This window comes from Pezoporus flaviventris, unplaced genomic scaffold (assembly GCF_033815535.1).
Source record: "Pezoporus flaviventris isolate CSIRO_AGI_PZ_B2104156 unplaced genomic scaffold, CSIRO_AGI_Pfla_v1 ptg000030l, whole genome shotgun sequence".
Lineage (NCBI taxonomy): Eukaryota > Metazoa > Chordata > Aves > Psittaciformes > Psittacidae > Pezoporus > Pezoporus flaviventris.
Genome location: NW_026892578.1, coordinates 11,918,196 through 11,930,771, shown reverse-complemented (window position 1 = coordinate 11,930,771; position 12,576 = coordinate 11,918,196). Strand labels below are relative to the sequence as shown.

Genomic DNA, 12,576 nt, shown 5'->3' with positions numbered 1-12,576 from the left:
TGTACAGCCTCCAGCCTTTCCTGCACAGTTTTTTTCCCAGTATCACTTTGTCCTGCACTGCCTGTGCATCTTTTAGCACAATGAAGAAATAACAAAGCAACGTAACATTTCCCTCCTTTTACTGTGACTAAAGAAAGGAAATCTTTACTGAAGGCATGTATGCTAATGTCCTATTAAGAATAGCTGCAAAAACTAAGTGCCGTCAGAAAGCTGGTGTTTGTCAAAGTAAAATATCAGCACAAACCAACTGCTATACTGACTCCATATACCGGAATGCTACACCACCTACTCTTAGCCTTTAACCCGTACCTCCTTTCACAGAGATGGAGATCACTTTTTCAATACCATAACATGCATTAGGTAAATCGAGCAGTTGCCTGAAGGCCACTAGAAGCCTCTCAGTCCTGAGGCAATAAAGAAAACAAAAACATAGCTTGAAAGTATTTATTAAAGCTGTCATAAAAATCTTTTGGAAAGTACTCTCCACACTTTCCAAACCAGTGATGACTACACAAAACTAGAGTTAAACCTCAGTTTCTAAATGAAGCACTGAAAAAGTGGAAATAAATGAAATTACTTCAATGGAGTTCCTCTGAAATATCTCAGGGAGAAAATCCCTCTGGGTTCATTCATATGTCTGATCTTGAAATTCAGTTTTCCGTTGAACTCACAACATGGCTTGAGGGTTAAAATGCCACTTTTGTTCAAAATGCCCATCTCCTATTTCTCTGATTTGGGAAAAAAGGGTATCCTTTATGAAGGCTTCCTAGGACGTACAAGTTTCACATTATCTTCCTTCTAAGTAACTATCCTGTTTTTCTTCTTTGAAAATTCCATTTAACGAGTTGAACGATACCCATTATTCAGATTTACCAACAGTATTTCTAGTAAATTTCATTTCCATGGTAATTAAAATACTGGGGCTCTGTTCCTCTCTGAAAGACTGACCAAAACCACCAATGTGCTCAGGGTTTTTTTTCACCCCCTTAATTTTAGTTTTCTGCAGTAAATGAAGACTCTTAATGAAAAGCTAAATCTTTGTTTCCAGATGAAACAGATTATTTTTTTTTTTTCTTTTTCAAATGGCAGGTGTTTTAAGCTTGGCTGCTTATACTCATTTCTTTGCCATGAGCAAGCTAACATCCAAACATCACCTGTCAAGCAGTTCCACCATTAGCATCATTAGAAGGCGGGGTAGGAAGCATCCCAGAGGGTATCTCAGGCTGGGTTGCCAAATACAGAAACTCAGGAACAGAAGGGTAGGAAGAGCATAAATGCAGCCTGTCATCCATCAATGAATCAGACTTGCTACGGTTTTTCTGAATGCCCTGAGTAGCTTTCCTAGGCATAGAGGGACAGTGATGATTACACCCACTTCACAAACCTTCTTGATAGACATCAGGCAAACTTCCACTTCCCATCTGAGATCCTGTCCAACCAGCGCGTGCCCTCCTTGCAATGAACTCGGACACAGCAGTGTGCTCCACCTGAGCCAGAGGCTGAGGGCACAAGCAACTCAGAAAACTGCCAAAAGGGACAGACCCTTTGGGCAGCCCTCTCTTTTGTGCAGCATTTTGCAATTGTGCAGCCATGCCATAAGTGAATGAAGGGGGCTCAGGGGGTCTCCATGTGGTGCAGGAGGGGAGGCCAGGGGAGATGGACTTTCTTTACATATGGTTCAAGTTATACATGTGAAAATATGATGCCATTTTCACAGGTGAAGAAAAAAACTCAACACACACACACACAAACAAAAAAAAAAGCCCACTCCTCACCCCCCCCCAAAAAAAACAACAGAAAAAAATCCCAAACAAAAAAAAACAAAACCAAACAAAAAAAACAACGCCAGCAGAAACAAAAATGCATAAATCAATAGCGAGAAAAAAACAGGAATAATGTTTCACAGACAGCAGAAGATGGGAATTCTATTTAAAACAGGAACTCAGGAGTCAGAAGTACTTCACATTAAATAAAGGAATTGGAAAAAAAACCATTAGAAGCAATCCAGCCTTCATTGAAATGTATACACATCATCATTAACAATAATAATTTGGCTCTTCATGTGTAATCACTGCATGCTAGCCTCACTTTATATTCATAATGGCCATAAATGTCAAGAGGAATTGTGCACACAAGCACCACGCTGGCCCTGTGTTGCTCCTCTGCCTGCAGTCTGCTTCACAGAGAAAACCAATCTCCCCCTGCTACTTCTTCTCACTAATCCAGCTCATGAATGGAAACAGCTGGGGCAGCTCAGCTGAGCCAAATGTAGCAAATACAACTGCTTTTTTATAATACAAGAATTTTGTACTATTAAGACAGCACCAGAAAGGTAAGTGGTAACCATCTGCTCACACAATACTGAATTCAACAGTGCATACTGGAGCACTGCAAGGACAGAATACATTGCAATCTGTGCTTAGGATTTTGACAATTAATTTCCTTGCCTAAAAATGTCCACAAAGACTATGGATGCAGAAAATGCCAAAAAGAAACAAGCATTCAGGATGTCCCACCTTCCCCTTTACACAACATGTATAGGGACTGGGGAAGCATCATATTCTGCCTCCCCATCATTTGGCAATATCCTGCCAGGCTGAAATTTTCACAGAGGAAAACACAGTGTTTCCTTCATATAGGAGCAAAACCTCTATGAAGCTTCCAGGAACCTAATTCTAGAACACTGAAAGAATTCATTTTACAAAGTCTAAAATAAATAGAGAATAAATGTTCTGATTGGTCCAATGCTTTATTTTCTAGTACAACTTATAATCTACTTGTCTAAGCAGAACAGACCAAATCAGCCACAGTCAAGCCACAAAGGTACAATATCTTCATGTCAGAAGGACACAGGCATTCATATTTCTTCAGGTGGACTTATTTCTCCCATTCACTTCATCCTAAATCCATGCTAAATCCAAATCCATCAGTACAGCTACCAAATCCAAATTAAGGTTTCACATAAAAACCTATAGAACTGTGAATTTCAAACTGTTTGCCTTAAATAAAAGTTCAGCAGAAAATGCTTACATATCTAATCTTTAATTCTCAGGTTTATAAAAAAATAAATAAATCCTGCAATTATGCGATTCTTGCATAAATTTGTAATTCACTGCCAATCCCTTATGCACTTTTTACCTTCCTTTTACAGAACCCCAGTTCGTATCCACATCATCTTGAGACACTTATTTTTGTTTCCTATTCCACAATAATTTCTGATTTTGCTGTCTCCCCTGAAGTGATTTAAACAACATACTTAATACTCCTATAGATAAGGACATGGAACAGAGCAGTCCTCCAGAAAACTTGCTTGTCAGTGCCCACTATTTTATTATAATGATATTTCCAAGTAATATCCTATTACTTTATCAGTTATCTTATTACTATATCGAGTATTATGTGACATAAGGCTAAGTTCTGTATCTTTAAGGACTGTGGGTTAGTCTTCTATTACATTAGATCTTATTTTCATAGCATATTTTAATTAGCAACTCATTACTTAGGTTGTGAGAATTCAGCAGGAAATCACCAGGCACTTTCATCTTGTTAAACAAAAGTTTTCCAGCTGATTTCACGAATCCCATTCCCTGCTAGAGAAAAACGGGAAGGACACAAACAGCTAGAGGGAACAAGTCTTCCATATGCATGAGAACAACTTCTTTTCACTGCAGGCAAAGCCCAGTTCGTGGTTTGACATCTGTTCCCCAGACCTTTGCAGAATTTCTGTATCACAGATCTATCTGTAGTTTTCACCTCATTTTACTGGAAAAACACTTAATACCTGCAAAAATGAAAGAATGTGGAGAGACACCACCACCACCCAGCAGGTAAGGAAAAAGAGACAAACCCCCCTGGAGCTGCAAGAAGGGCTGAGCATCATATTTATAAATGCACTGAGTTAACCTAAGATCTGGCACAGCGCTCTGGCCCTGGAAGTCTGGAATTTCAATACATTTATGAATATCTTTGTTATTAGAAGTTTCCAGCACCTGTCCCTTGAAAGGCTAATAAATTATACTCATAGAAGACTAACTGAATCATAATCAAGATACACTTGCATTTGGAAACATTCATATGTTAAAAGCCTTGGAATTTTAGCACACACCCCACCCCCCCCACCCCCCCCCATAATATAGCTGGCACGCTAATGCAAGTAAGTAGTCAACTGTCAAAAACCCAACTTGATTACACATTTTTATTTATTTATAATCATGATAAGTTAATTCAGTGATCACATAAGAGCTATACTCCATTTATTTGAATAAATTCTAAAGCAAGTGATACCTCCTTTGTATGCAAAAATGTATACTACAATTCCAAGTTAAACACTATATTTTGGTTTTTAATTTGGTTTAAAGAAATTCCTTATCACCAAGGAAAATTATTTGGCATTATGGCAAAAAAAAACCCAAACACTCCTTTGTGGGGTAAAAATTATCTTTTCACCAGTTATTTCAGCAGACAAAATTATTCTCCACTTCCTGCAAAGAAGAGATAGCCTTTGCAATTTTTTAGTTGCTTCTTCACATCAACATGCAGGTTACTATGGAACACCAAACACCATCATCGGCAAATTGTACACCTTCACTCAGCACCAGCAAAATTGTCTCTGCTTTAGTGATAAATCATCTCTGAAACCATTTTTAAAATATAAGAAGGAAAAGCTCTGAAAACTCCTGCAGTTTTAATACAGCCTTCACAGAGACAGATCACCACTCATTCTTCACTAGCATACCTGTGACCTCAGAAAATACTCAACAAAAAAGTTTTTAAATATTGTTTTTAGGAACCTGATTTTTGAACTCTTTGTGATACATTCTTTAACACAGAACAAGGTACATTTATGGAAATAAGACTAAAAACAGTGTAACATTTGATGACTTAGCTCTTGTAAAAGACTACCACAAAGATATTTCATAAAAACACCATCTCTAAAAATGATTCATAAATTGTTATGAAACATATTGGTATTTATGACAATGTCTCTAATAAAAATATTATTTTATAGCAAAATATTATTCATAAAGACCATCTCTACGTTCTGAATTCAACAACCTCAGCTAGCCTTCCTATGGAAAAATAAAACTGATGGATACATTCTTACATACTGAAAACATTTTGCAGATTACAGCTTTCTCTGCTCAATATCCCATTAAGTGTTTGCTTTCTAATTGCTTCTTGGAACACTTATCTAAACATGCTGCCTATACAAAATAATGTGATAAACCCCCAGTCACACCTAGGAGCTAAGCATTGAAGAAAATAAAGCGTAAGATATGTTTCAACTGCTGTTCTTTAAAAAGGAAAAAAAGGATTAGATGAATTAAAAGGAATAGGAAAAACTCATTCTTCCACATCAGAGAAGAACTGCTGTCACAGGAGGTATGAGATTCATGAGCAAGGTTCAGGATTTTGAAAGCATTACAGAAGTTGGTTGTCTAGATACTGATCGCCTTCCATTTATTTGAAAGAATCATGTATTACACAGGAATTTACACAAAACTGAGCATTAACTACTTGAGGGTAGTTTTCTTTGACACTTTCACCAAACATTAAACAAACAAATATATCCAAATATCTAAAATAAAAGAAGGGCTTCCTGCCCCAGCCCCAATTTAGCCCTGGCACTGCCAGGCGACAGAACCTCTCCATAGGATCACCTCCCTGTGTGCTATGGCCAGCCCTTTGAAGCCACCTGGCCAATCCTGCTGCCTTCTAGCTTTGCTGTCAGGATGGCAGATTGCCTTCCACATAAAACTATGCATAAAAGAGTGAATGTATAAAGACTCAAATCAGAAAAAGCCTGTCCATCGTGTTTTCCTTTTAGCTCACTTATGTGGCTAAAAGCCATTTGTATTCAGAATTGCAAAGAAACTGCTTTGGTAGAAGAGACAAGGATCTGAACAGTAAGAAAATAACACATCTGAAACTTGGATCTTGTTACCATGGTCATAAAACAAAGCCCCAGTTCTTTTAAAGACTACTTAACGAGGAATAAAAGGTAGAAATACTGCTTAGGAGGGAGAAAAGGGGTTAGTAGTGAAATAAAGCTTCTGCCTGAAGCCAATGACAATGGATAACTTAAGAAATCAAGTTGCTGCACTGCCACTTTTACTTCATTTTTAAGGAAACAAGTTAGTACTGCGCTCATAGAAGGAACAGCAGAGTTTGGGCTCAAAATACAGATACCACAATCACATGGTGGCTCATGACTCAGCTAACAACCCCACTCAGTTCAACAATGATAACAGTAAAACCATTATAAAGCATGGTAATATGCAAATTTACAATGTGGATTAGGAGAAAAGTGGTAATATTTTATTATGCTCATCTATATTCAGATCTCTGAAAGAAAGTTAGTAAATTTAGAAAAATAACTACTTATGTAATCAGTAAGTATTTCTCTTGCAGGTTTACTGAGGACAAGTGGCTTTTTGAAACTGAATTTCAAAATTTGTCAAATGGATTCTCATTTTATTAAGTCCAAGTTTGAAGCAATCTTAGCAATTCATAGTTTTTAATTAAAGCAGCATAATATAGCTTACCTCTTTTCATAGCTTTAAGGGCACATGTTACATTAACTAATAATATAGCTGTGATCTATTAAACACAAACTAGCTCCTGAATGGTTTAACTGATCAAGGAACTTTTCTTTCATGCATTGTACAGATGGTACCAAAATGGAGCTCCTTTCCCAGGACAGAGATCATGTGCAAGTAAGAAGTTACTACTAAGCAGCACTCAAAAGAAACTGTAAAGTGATTAAACAATTGTCACCCTCAGATATACGACAGTACAATGAGAGAGGATCTTATTATTTCAGAAGATATATTACCTGGAAATGCAGCAGTTCATCCACACAGGCATGTGTAAATTGTAAAAGCAGAAAATTTAGTTTAACAACTAAAAGAAGTAGATACTGCGTTATGTTTCTTGCAGCAATAGTAAGAGATGGCAGATACCTTCATCTATGTCTCAGAAAACCAGTTATGTGTGATATAATCTATCATATCCAAATACAGCAACACTTTTTAAAGATACCTATTTTATTTTAGCATGAGATTGTAAAACGGGAAAAAATACACCAGATTTGCAAAGCAATGAATGTGTATGTATACCATGTGGTGTGTGTATATCTCAGAACAAACCAGATCAGATCCTAAGCGTCTGTGCAGAACCTCATCTAGTTATTTCTTTAAAATGTTAAGTTCCCCGCCACATAAACAACTCCTAGTAGTTCAGCCTCTGAAAACAAACCAGTGACCATGTTTTTCCCTGTCTGAAGAAACAGCCCCAGCCTTGGTGGCTTCTGTCTCCATGCAGAGATACAATTACTCTTGCAACAGAAGCCAGCAACGCTGAAGCAATGTTCAAGCAGTAATTCAGCACAGCACATAGTCAAGCCCACACAATAAAAATGAATAATAGGTTGTGATCACTTAAAAGGAGTGCTGAGAATTTCTTTCCCAGTACCAAGCCTGAAATGTCCTTTCCCAATCCAGGCTTCAACTCTAACATTTCCCATTCTCTCAGCTGGATTTGACGATTCAAACCCTTATGCTTCTGGGTGCAGCTGATGAGCACCGTCCTGCACAACAACAGAGACCTTGTCCTCCCAGACTATTCTTACAACATACAATTTTTTACGAATATTTAGTATACATGAGTTTGCTCAGGCATAAAGATCAGCAACTTAAACTTCAATCTAAATCTGAGCGCACAAAAAACAATCTTAACAGGAACTGTCATTGCACTGAGTGCCTTTATGGTTGCCATTAACATTCTTCCACAAATAATTGCATTTAATCACTTATTTTTCTTAAAATTGTTAGATTTTTGGAAAAGCTTTTACAAACAAGAAGGAAGAGAGTAATCTTGGCTTCTTCATTTGTCCAGACAAACAGTGTCACTCATCTCAATCCCTTGTAACATGCCATCCATGGAAACCCTATAACAGAAACCCCTAGAAGTACACCACTATGGACAGCCTGCTTCAGTGCAGCACTTGAAGACCTGCACCAGATTTTTCTGTAAGCAATCCTCACTTAGTTTTTCAACTACTAATACCTGTGACACATGTTTACACAGTTTCTGGACTAAAAACACACAAATAAAGTGAAATGAGTATAAGTAGAAAGCCATTTTTCAGCCATTTTCCCTCAGGGCATGTTTCCTTTACCCTAGCATGTTCCATTGCTCTCCAGAGAAAAAGAAACAGGAAACACAGGTATTGGAACATTTTTCTGTTACATGGTATTTGCACTGCTTTGCTCACCTCAGCAGCATTATGTGACAGCCCAGGCCAATTAGTTTGTCACCAAGAACAAGGTGAGGAACCAGCACTTAAGGGACAACAGGAAAGGCAGATGCAGTTTTCAATCGTTCAGATTATTATCTAATGATTGGCGGGGTCGGGGAGAGAAGGGGCGGGAAATACTACTGAATCATAGTCCTGCTTTCAGGTAGGCTTTCATAGTTTCATAGTTTTCTTTCAATACATTCCCACATCAGAAATAACAAATGGAAACATGTCTTCAGCAAATTTGACCATATCCACCTGTAAGATCCTCCTAACTGTAGAACATGAGTGCAGAAAGTACTTGGCTGCTCAACACTTGCAAGAGAATGAAGAAGCAGCCAGGGAACTATCAGTCTCCTGGCATCATCTCAAAACAAGATAAAACCATGGCTACCTGCCACTGCCTCTTTAACAGAAAAAAGCCACACTAACAACACAGTGGAGGAAAACACTGTTGCTGCTTCTCACTAGTTTCCTCCAACTCCCATCACTTTCTGCGGGCAGGCTCCTCTCTTGCTTTGCCTATTTTTTGTATCTCACTCCTCTTGTCTCTGTTTAATATGTTCCTGCTACTGCAGCCTGCATTTTTCCCTATTTTCCATAATTTATTAATTTTATTTTTTCAGCTGGTTTTCAACAGCTTGTATGTTTTTAAGGGTATAATTTACCTAATAATGAGGACTGGCCTCAACTTCAGCTAAAAGCATCCAAGAACCAAATTCTGCTTTGGCTCTCAACAGCAAGCCAGAAAATCATAGGTTTAAGTTTAACAAGGTTCCAAGCTGAAATCTACTTCAAACATTACAATCTGATCAACCATACTCCGTTGACTGTAGAGATCCAGCTTTCACTCTCTAACCAGATTTCAGGCTTTTCTAAAATTTCGACCACAGCCTTTTTTCTTTACACTCAAGAGTGTCTTACCCATTCTTCCCTACATTATTCATTTCCTGCCTTCTTTCCTTAGCAAATTATCCTTCAGTTCTTCTAATCTAGATCTGTCTTCTTTCTTTTGGAAACTTTTGACATCTTTGAATTTCCCTTTGCCATTCTCCCACCACCTCTCCTTTCTCTCATCTACTGCCTCTTCTTCCTTCTGCTCCCCAAAGCCAAGAAGCAACACAGACATCATGTCAGGAGCATCCATGTGCCACTATATGGACAGGTACCACCAGAGCAGCCCTTGGAAGCCACTCTTAAACACAAGGAGCTGCCAGGACAGGAGATCAACTAATGCCTCTTCTGCTATTCAAGATGGGGACTTATAGAACCAGCTAGACTTGCCATCCTATGCATTATATATATTTTAGAGGATAATTGACTAAAAGCCATTTTTAGTTAAGTATGTCATAGAGCCACTTTTAGTTGAATGAGTGATTTTTACTGTGCATTTTATGTTCTTCTGTATTTTGCCATACTCAGCTGTAGTATTGTGGATAATGTGTCGGAGCACAGGGTGACAGAGAAAGAGGCACACTATCTCATCAGCTTTTGATTGAGAAATACAGTACAATGGACTCTCATTAATTTAATCCATGCAAGTAAGACCAACACTGAATTAACAAAATATTACCAACAAGTTCCAGAACAAATAGCATAAAAGGATTCTTATCTGCCAAGTGTACTTTGCTCATTTGTGTTGACAGCTATAACACAACTATAATTATTATACTCTCTAAATTACAACCTTTTTAAAAAAAAACAAACCTGCATCATAGTAGCAACCACTGCACTTCTGCTGAGCAATGCTGGAATCGGCTTTTTAATTGTTTTTTTTCTGAATTGTTAAGTGAGAAAATGAACAGATGTTCTGGCATATATAACAAAGACTGGCATAGTGAAAAAGGAATAATTTGTACTAATTTTTTCATAAGTAATTTTCCTCATAAAAATACAAGACTTATGCTTTTGCCATAAGATGGGATGGTTTAGAAGGAAAGAGGAGATATACTGGAATTCTAATAAGATTGTTATAAGCCTGAGAGCAAATAATTTATGCCTATTTATACCATGTGGCCTTCCAATGGAGTCTGCAAACTCAGACAGGAAGAGAGCGCAGAGCTGTACTTAGGAATAAGCAATGTGTCACTAGTATTTAAATGAATATGCAATTTTTTTTTTTATTTCTTTCATTTGATGGCAATACTTCAATATTACTCAGAAGAAAGGTACAACGACTTAGATTGTTTCTGCACTTCCAGTACAATAATAAATAAAACACCAGTCCACTTCTGGCTTGGACCAGGATGGCACATTTACAAGAAGGGTTCCAAGCCAGTAGGAAGGCACCAGCCTTACCTAGTTAGAGCTGGAGAAAGGACATTTTTACCTTGTAATTCAGACCGATACGATCTGATGGTATCAGTAAAACTGGACCGTGCATCTTATGAAGAGTAACAGTTAGATGCTTGTATGCATTTTGGGAGAAATGGCTAATAAAGGAATGGCACATTGTTCACTAGGCCTGTTGTTAAGAACTGCCATTGTACTTCAGACAATTATGACCAACATATTTGTAGATACAAAGAAATACAAATCGTGCTTTAGGCATTTATAAAGTCAATGTCCATGAGTTTAGTGGGAGTTTTATGCAATAGAAGCCAGAATTGACTGTTGGAGGAAATAGACTCAGAGCTGAAACACCATATTTCTTTAAGAGATTTTAAAAAACAGATCTATGCAAGTCTTCTTCTGCTTTACTCTGTGTCCCCTATTCCAAGTTCCCCTGCTATATTTATTACATTATATCAAAAGTCATACTAGGACTTAAGAGAGGAAACATCTACTGAATCAAATTTTCTTCTGAGATACAGCAACACACTCGTTTTAATGTGTTTTATTCTTGATCAAACTGTTCTCTTCCAGGAGCCTTCAAACAGTGTAACTGTTTTCCTCTAGTATTTTTCTTGAAGGAAATCAAGCCAACCAGTCTACTGCTCCTTCAGCCTGCCCTCTCCCTTAAAGGGAGAAAAAAACAACAAACTAAAATAAGAAAACAGAAGAGAGAACATAGGCGAAGAGACATCAGAATGTTCTTTGTCCACTTTCCTTGGCCCTTGCCAACCTTCTTTGGTCCTCTTAAGGGACTTAGTGAAATGAGAAATTCCAAAAAGGTGTGTTATCCCCCAAAGCTAACCCTCCTCTTACAAGAGCTGTCACCACACATGAACCATCATGAGAACCTGTCTCAAACTGCCAGCCATTACATACAGTTTGGTATTTGCAGCTACCTATCTGCTAAGTATTGTCAGTATCCTCTGTGAGTATGGCTAACAGTGATTTGGAAAACATTTCTTACGTGATGCTCTCCGCAGATGTGCCAGCTGGCTTTCTGTAACCTTCTGTAAATGACATCCCTTCACTTGCTTTTATGACCTATGCGATCACCTACTCCTGTATCTTCCTTTGTCATACATCCTGAAATGATCCACACTGAAGCATTTCTTATGCAGCACATCTTTTATCACATCCATTTTACTTCCTCTAGTTCTGCATACAAAAGCAGTGCTTGTACCTTTTCTCAAAGGTTTTTAATCTTATGCATTTTAAGAAGCTTTAAAACAAAACCACAAGACTTCCCGAAGCAGTAGTGACTTCTTCACTTCCAGAGTATTCTGCCATACTTAACACTCACTGGAGTATTTTTTGCAAGAAGAGGGCCTAGACATCATTGTACTAATGTAAGGCATTTGTCATTGTGAAGGTCAGCAATTCTTTCTACATTATTGAAAAATACTGTAGACAGTATGCAATCATAAGCTTTGTTACACAGCATTTTCTAAAAGTCATAATAATCTATTGTCTGCGACAAGATGAGCAAGAAAAGCCAACATCCCAGTTTCTTAAAGATACATCAAACACTAGCTTTCTAGTCTGCATATACAACAGCTCATCTTTGTGCTCTTAAGTCCACTGGAAGACTGTACAATTTGCAGTGCTTTTACTGCTTAAGGTTTGGAAAAGAAAGCTGAATTGTGGTTGAGTGTATTCCCAAAAACACCCAGAAACTGCACTATTCCTTGTTTTTACAATGAAAATACACCAGTTGTAGAATTTCCATTTGCATACTGACAAAAGTACTAAACTTTGAGCTTTAAATTCCTACTTTGTGAACTTTCTCTGGGCTTAGTGCAACAAAAACTTAGATTCATTTTGCCCAGTCTTTTCTTCTTTAATTTTCAGTAATCCCTCCTCCAGATTTTGGGCCATTCAAAACAGCAGTGTTTCTGAACAAAGGCCACATTTTTTCATTTCCGAGAGTTAGAAATTAATTCAAA

General features: G+C 37.7%; 1 protein-coding gene across 6 annotated transcripts in view; it reads right to left on the bottom strand.

Annotated features, from left to right (window-relative positions):
- FRMPD4 (FERM and PDZ domain containing 4) overlaps window positions 1–12,576 on the bottom strand; it is a 310,340-nt gene that overhangs the window by 213,005 nt on the left and 84,759 nt on the right. The gene's annotated exons all lie outside the window — the stretch shown is intronic.